Source organism: Lonchura striata, chromosome 3 (assembly GCF_050655825.1).
Source record: "Lonchura striata isolate lonStrDom1 chromosome 3, ASM5065582v1, whole genome shotgun sequence".
Lineage (NCBI taxonomy): Eukaryota > Metazoa > Chordata > Aves > Passeriformes > Estrildidae > Lonchura > Lonchura striata.
In genome coordinates this window covers 105595589-105602414 of record NC_140705.1, presented here as the reverse complement: position 1 = coordinate 105602414, position 6826 = coordinate 105595589, and the positions used below count along the sequence as shown (strand labels likewise).

General features: G+C 36.5%; 1 long non-coding RNA gene across 1 annotated transcript; it reads left to right on the top strand.

Annotated features, from left to right (window-relative positions):
- Nucleotides 1-4237: 4237 nt before the first annotated feature.
- Nucleotides 4238-6185, top strand: LOC146768049 (uncharacterized). Its single transcript, XR_014954024.1, has 3 exons — nucleotides 4238-4377; nucleotides 4958-5101; nucleotides 5385-6185. It is a non-coding gene; the product is annotated as an uncharacterized LOC146768049 (long non-coding RNA).
- The last annotated feature ends 641 nt before the right edge of the window (nucleotides 6186-6826 follow it).

The following is a 6826-nucleotide window of genomic DNA, read 5'->3' as shown; positions in this document are numbered from 1 at the left end:
TTTGGAGTTGCTGTGTCCTGGTGTGTTCTAGAGTTACAATGAATTTGTGCATCCCAGCAACAAAGTGACCAACATCTGCCTAAGTCTGTTGTCAGTTTGTCTCTAGGAAAGAAGTTTTCAGGATGTTCTTCAAAACAAAGGCACAGACTCATGGGGAAATGTGGAGTGGGTTTGTATGAAGGAGAACAAGGACAGAGTAACATACCTTGTGCTTAAACAAGGCAGTAAAAGTTTGGCACTACCCTTAGTTCTTGTGGGGAAGCCTTCACAGACTTGTCTCGTTCTGTGCAAAGAAACTCTTGCCTAGACAGACAGGATTAGCCTTCCTAAAAATGTTCAGTCAGGCTGTAGTTCTCAGCTGTGATCTTCACCAGAGTGGAGCCTCTCAATACCCTGGATGAAGGCCACCAAAACCTTTAAGATAGGACTCCAGTTTTGGCTTAATTGGATGGGTGTGGAAGTAAATGTAGATACCTACTTCCTCCAGCCTTTGGATTGAGTTCAATAGAATAGAAATGAAAAAAATAATGTGATAATTACAAATGTAGCTCCTTGTTCTGTGTTAGAAATTCTTACTGGCATCCATGAAAGTGGAGAATTGTAGCAACCATCCTGTGTTCATGTGCCATTATCCTCAGCTTCCTAAGATCTGAGCCCGTATTATCCCAGCTGAACACTAAGTGTTTCAGATCTTTCCAGCTGTTTTTTTTTTCTTTTCCAGCTTTCTCCTATGGCTGCTACCACTCTCTTCCCTTTCTGAACAAATTGCCTTGACTCACACGTATCCCCTAAAATATTTGCCCTTTCTGTTCCAATGAAGACTGAATTCCAAGCCAGTAAATAAAGTTTAAAATTTTTGCCACTTTTGTAGGTCATATAGCCTGATTCCTGCATTAAGAGAGATAAATAACACCAAATAGGAGATGAGCATGATAAAGCTCTTCAGTGCCCCAAGATTTAAACATGTTTGTTCTTATTTCCATTTCTTTGGTTTAGCTGATGCCATGTTTTCCCCTCCACTCTACAGGGTATTTGCAGATGAAGAAAAAAAGAGCAGTTCATGAGTAAATCACAGAACACTGTGCTGTCATATAATAACTACTGCTTTAATCTCATATTCAATAAAACTCATATAAACTGACATTTAATAAATCATAATAAAGTACTACCTGGTCCTCTGCAAATGTTTTACCTCATGAAACTTCTAGTCTAGCTCCCAGCAAGGTCAGGTGGAAACTTTCTATTTCTTTCCATGTGAATTCATTTGATCCCTGAGCCTCACAAACACCAGTGCAGTAAATCTTAATGTTTTTAGGAGGGAGACACAGAGTGGTAAATATGCCATTTGCAAACCTTTATGCCTGTAGTTTTAAACAGAAACATGTTCATGGACTTAGCTGAGTGCTTGTGCAACTGTTAGCTACCTCAGCAATGAAAAACAGAAAAGACAAGACCTCTTGTGTACTTTAAAAAATCCCAAGCTCAGAATCGTGGACTGAGAAGCGATTCTAAAAAGAAATTATGAAATCTTGCCCACTGAGCACAACAGGTTTGCACTCTCTGTATGCATGAACTGATGCTGGATAATCTTAAATCTCTGTTTTCCAAACTTAAAGTGCTTGAATTTGAAACTATCCCTATTATTTGGCACAATCTATTCTGTGATTATTATATATCAACCAATGCTGCACTGCCATTTGAAAAACAGCTTCCTGGTTTGACAGATATATAAGTTTATGTGTCATGTTGAGGAGCAATTATTATTTTCTCCCTCATCAATATAAGAAAATTAAAAAGAGATAAAAGGACTTAATTTACCTAAGACGTACCTAAATCTTAAATTTTTCTGTGTTTCTTCTTCCCTAACTCCATTCATTCTTTCATTCACCCTTAATAGTCTTACTTGTTCCTATATTTCACAGGAATGGATTATGGTAGTGATGCAGTACCTGACATAATCAAGTTCAAAACACAAATCAACTGGAATTTTAGGAATTCACGTCAGATTTTTTCCATTTTATCAATACCTGCTTCACAGGATTTGTTTGAAAATGCAATGAGCAACTGAGAAAAAGAGCTTATCCCCAAAAATGTGGGTTTATGTTCTAAGTAGATTTTAAATGTTTAAGGACTTGTCAAGGAGGGCAGGTGGGACAATGAGATGGTTCATGAATATTGTATCCAAATCTTTAAGGCTTTAGAGATGGGGTTTTTTACATTTAAATCATTTTCAGCTATGTTCATATGGCTGATATTTTTTAAGATTTCTCAGTAATCATTTGTAAAGAGAACAAACTTGCATGTATGAAAAATAAGAAAAGCTTAGGTAAGCTCAGAAAGTTTTCTCCTGCTCCCTGGGAATCTGAAGAGATTGTGGCATGAGCCTGTCTGTAGTGGAAGAAAATCAAAATGCCTAATGCCCAAGTCATAATTAAACCTCCAAGTGGGAAAAGGGTGCCAGAAAAATTATTTAGCTTGTATGCACTGATGGTTGTGCAGGGACACAAATAATAAAGCAACACAATGCAGAGAAAGATAATTCTGTAAGGTGACTAACTATGAGTCATTTCCTTCTACAGAATAATCTCAGGGAAGTTTATATATATTTTTAGTTGAAAGGTTTATCTATTTGTCACCTAAATATTTGTAAATTACACTTAATTACTACCTCAAATAGTAAAATTTTCCAGATTACTTTGTTCATTATTATAACAGGCTTCACAAAACCACTTGAAGCCTCACTGCAGTGATTTCACATTGGCCATAAAAGTCATTATAAAATAGAGATGCAGAAGAGCTAGCCAAAAGCAGTATTGTAACTACAAAGCAAAATCTGTACTGGGATAATTGAGGAGGATGAGATAATACCCTCATACAATGGTGTAAGAGCCAAAGAAAAATCATATTAAACTAGCTTAAATTTTTCATTATTTATTTTTTTTTAATCCCTAAAACAGGAAAATGCTGGGTTTTGGCAGGACTTGACCTTTGCTTCAAACTTTTTTGCACAAGTTGAGCAAGTGCATGAATTCTTGCACTTCATTTAATATCAGACTTTGATACACCTCCCTTCAATACCATCTGATGCATAAGTTATCCTACAGCAGTCAGTAAAAAAACAGCAAACAACCAAATAAAATGCAGCTTCAAAAATCGAAGCCCCTCTCCAGAAAGACTTCTGTACCTATGACCTTTCAGCGTATAAAATCTTTCCATAAATTCTTAAAATGTGCTTTCTATGCCTATGTGTAATTACCTGAATACACGAGGTTGCAGACACAAGAGTTGTTACTGGGGTGCCCTACTTGCACTCAATTGCTGATGAAAAACCATAGTTCTCATATCAGCAAATATTCTGTACAATTATTAAGTTCTATTTCTTTTCCTCCTGAAAACTGAAGCACTACGGGAATTGGTTTACAACTGGTCTCCTGTCATACTCTCAGATTTTCAAGTAATGATATGCTTTTAGGAACCTGAACTTTCCTAGACAAAAAGTTACAGGAACACTTTGAACGTATGAATGTATTCAGATGTATTGCTGCAAAATAATTTATTCCTGAAAATCAATTCCTCCCCCTTCTCCACTGCCTTCTTCTCCCAGTGAAAATCATCTACAAATCAGTGAATTAATACTCCTTCAACTGAATAAGAACTTGACCAACAATAATAGTTAAGATTCATTTAAATGAGTTGAGATCTATCAAGAGTCTTACCAGGCCTGGGGCATATTTAGGGGTACCTAAACTCTTCAGTAAATGAGAGTTTAGACACGTTGAATTAAAGTTAACGGAAGCAGTGGCTCTAGCAAGCCAGAAGCCCATTCTGTTAAGAAACTTGCTGGAGAGATTCATTATCCAATCTGTCTTCATCAAGTTCTCCTGTGTTGTAACAACAGATACCCTCCTAATTGACATTGGAATTCTTTTTCAATGTATTTTAGGAGTCTTTCAGCTTTAGTAAAAGACAAGTGCATTCCTGGTTCCCCAAATTCAGTAGCAGATCCCTCACTGTGTCCAGGCAAAATAGAATTACATACTGTATTTTTGTAGCCAATGCAAAACCATAATTACTAGTCATTGTTTCCTAAGTTCATTTTCTTGCCTGTACACTTCTAGGGATGTACCTTAATGATGGAATTGCTAATGGACAAAGCTGTTATAGAAGTACTCTTTCAGTTTTCATCTGAATGCTGACATTAACTAAACTCATATAGCTTTTTATTTTTTTACTGCAGCTCCAACAGAAATAATTATTGCAAGTGAAATCCCTGTATTTCTTTTGATACAATGAGTTTGGATGTTTGGAATGGATCTATGGAAATTATTGGAAGAACTTGGATTAAGAGAAACAAGCTTACTTTTAAATTCAAAAGCAGTGAGTTCTGTAAATGTTCTTGGGTTTGTTGTGGGAGTAAGTCCTGTGGAGTAAATCAAACTCTTGGGGCTGTTCAGCCCCCTTCCCTGAGTGAACCTCCCCATGCTGGCAGGATCTTCATTTGTTCTGCAGGAATGGGGCTGCCTGGAGTTCCATGGTGGCAGCAGGAAAAATGACTTCCCTTTCTAAATAAGGACAAAAATATTTACCTGAATCTTGGATTTGTGAAGAGCCAGAGCAGAGGATTTGTGGTGATCTTAACCAAAAACTGGACAGACTGATGAGTTTTACATAATAGTAACTCTGCAAGTTGTCTGTCTGCTTTTCTGGATTTAATTTCTGTCTCATTTTTGCCCTTTAAAAATAAGTAGGTGGTGGTGGTGCTATGATGTGGGAGGAAGAAAGAAAGAAATCTGGCAGAAGGATATATACTTATTTGGAGTTGGTTTTGTGGTTTTGTTGGTTTTTTTTTTGGTTTTTTTTTTTGGGGGGGGGTTGGTTTGGGGTTTTTTGGTTGGTTTGGTGGGGTTTTTTTGCATTGTTTGGAGATGATCTCTGTTCTGTCAACCTGATTTTTGAGGTGTGAAGATGCACAACTCTAGGAAGAGTGAAAATAGAGTGTCCATTGCTACTCAAAACCAGTCCCAAGGATTTAGTACTGTTGATAGCAATAAAAGAAACATACCCATGTCTGAGAAGACAAATGTGAATCCTACATACATGTGTGAGTTTCTAATGAAGCTCTTTCTGCCTTTAGAAGAAAATGTTTCTGTTTATCTTTAATAGAAATCCATTCTGTGTAGCTATGTAATGGAATCTCTCGTTTTTTATTTGCATCTGTTAGCTTTTTATTGCAAATAGGGCTCTAAATCTTACTTTAGAAATGAGTATTGCACTATATGTCAGTGCATGTGCAAAGGAAGCCATTAATAATGTTCGTTATGAAAACCTGATCATAAGTGTTTTTAGTCCATTATCCATTCATTTTTATTTATGTCCTCTTTCAGGAAGAATTTGAAGCCAGAATGCAAAAGATGAAGTTTGGAAAAAGAGCCACACATGAGGTCATAAAAAGCTGTCACTTTCAGGATGCTAGAAAATTCTTTTCTTTCTGCAAGGTTTTCAATAACCTTTAGAAAGACAAATGAGTATTCATCATGTACTGCTTTGCCATCATTAAATTACAGTGCTTTTAGGAAACAAAACTCTGGCAAAGCAAGCCAAAGTAATCTGCTAATTTCCCAAAATTAGAATATATTACACTTCCTTGGGCTGTTTAAATGTACTGCAGGTAGCAGCACTCTCAGAGTCTTAGTCCATTCCCCTCAAGGCTTCGATGACGTAACTTTATTCTTTGACTATTTGTCCTGACTGCCAAAATGCGTAGCTTTCTGATCTCTTTTAGGATAGAAAACTTTTTAAATAGAATACTGGAAAATGGGTAGCCAATTTCCCATCTTCATGGACTTACTCCCACTGACCTGCATTTTTTTATATGTAGTACTGAAAAAAAAAATTAGGCCCTATCTAAATGTCCTGTGATCCTATTTTAAGCAGACACCCTCAGGAACAAAATTTTCTTCTCAAAAGGTCCTCATGAGTTAGGTGAAAGCGTAATCATATTGAAAAAGGAAAATACTTTTTCTCCCTCAAATAACCATTAAATTTCTCTTGCATTTCCTTTCTTTCTAAAATACTGTGGCAATTGCATGATTTATAAATATCAAACTCTAGTTTCTATTTTATCTGAAAGTGAAATCACCTTGTACCTTTGAGCTTGGAAAAAAAATAAAAAAGGTTTCTTATGACTTCCTTGGAATACAGTTACTGTCAGCTCCAGAGATTTCTCGTGTGTGTTTATTGTTTTAATGCATCCCTGAAGCTATGAGTTGATCCTGTTGCACTTAGAAGTTGTGTTTGGGATTTGAAATGTCAGCAGAGGAGCTGCTCTCAATGCATCACCGCTGCCATAGGTAATGGTGGCTGTGGCAGCCACTTCCAGGGGCTGCTGCTGTTCATATTTCACCAAAGCCTCCGGAAAAGAGGCCGTGTGAGAAATAGGGCAGTGTAAAAAAGGAATGATCTCAGCTAATCTGTCTTCATCTTTGGTTAACATAGTATGAGGCAAGTTAATTGTGTATGATACAAATTATTTAATGATGTATAGGGAGAGTTTTGTTCCTATGATTTGCATTAAAATGCAGTTGTTAACCTGATGTAATAATTTGGCATTCAGTGGTTTTAGATCGCCTAACGCTGAAAGGCTGAAGTGGTTTTTGCATGAAGAATAGGTCGCTAACTTCTGAATTAATTTCTGTAGGAGACAATATGGATGCAATGTTTTTAAAGCTTAATTTAGATTCAAATTAATGTGAAGACAAGCTCCTTGAGTCACCTAGTCTTTCTCTGTGGAATCATTTCTAATTGAATGTTAAGATCAAAGTTTAAG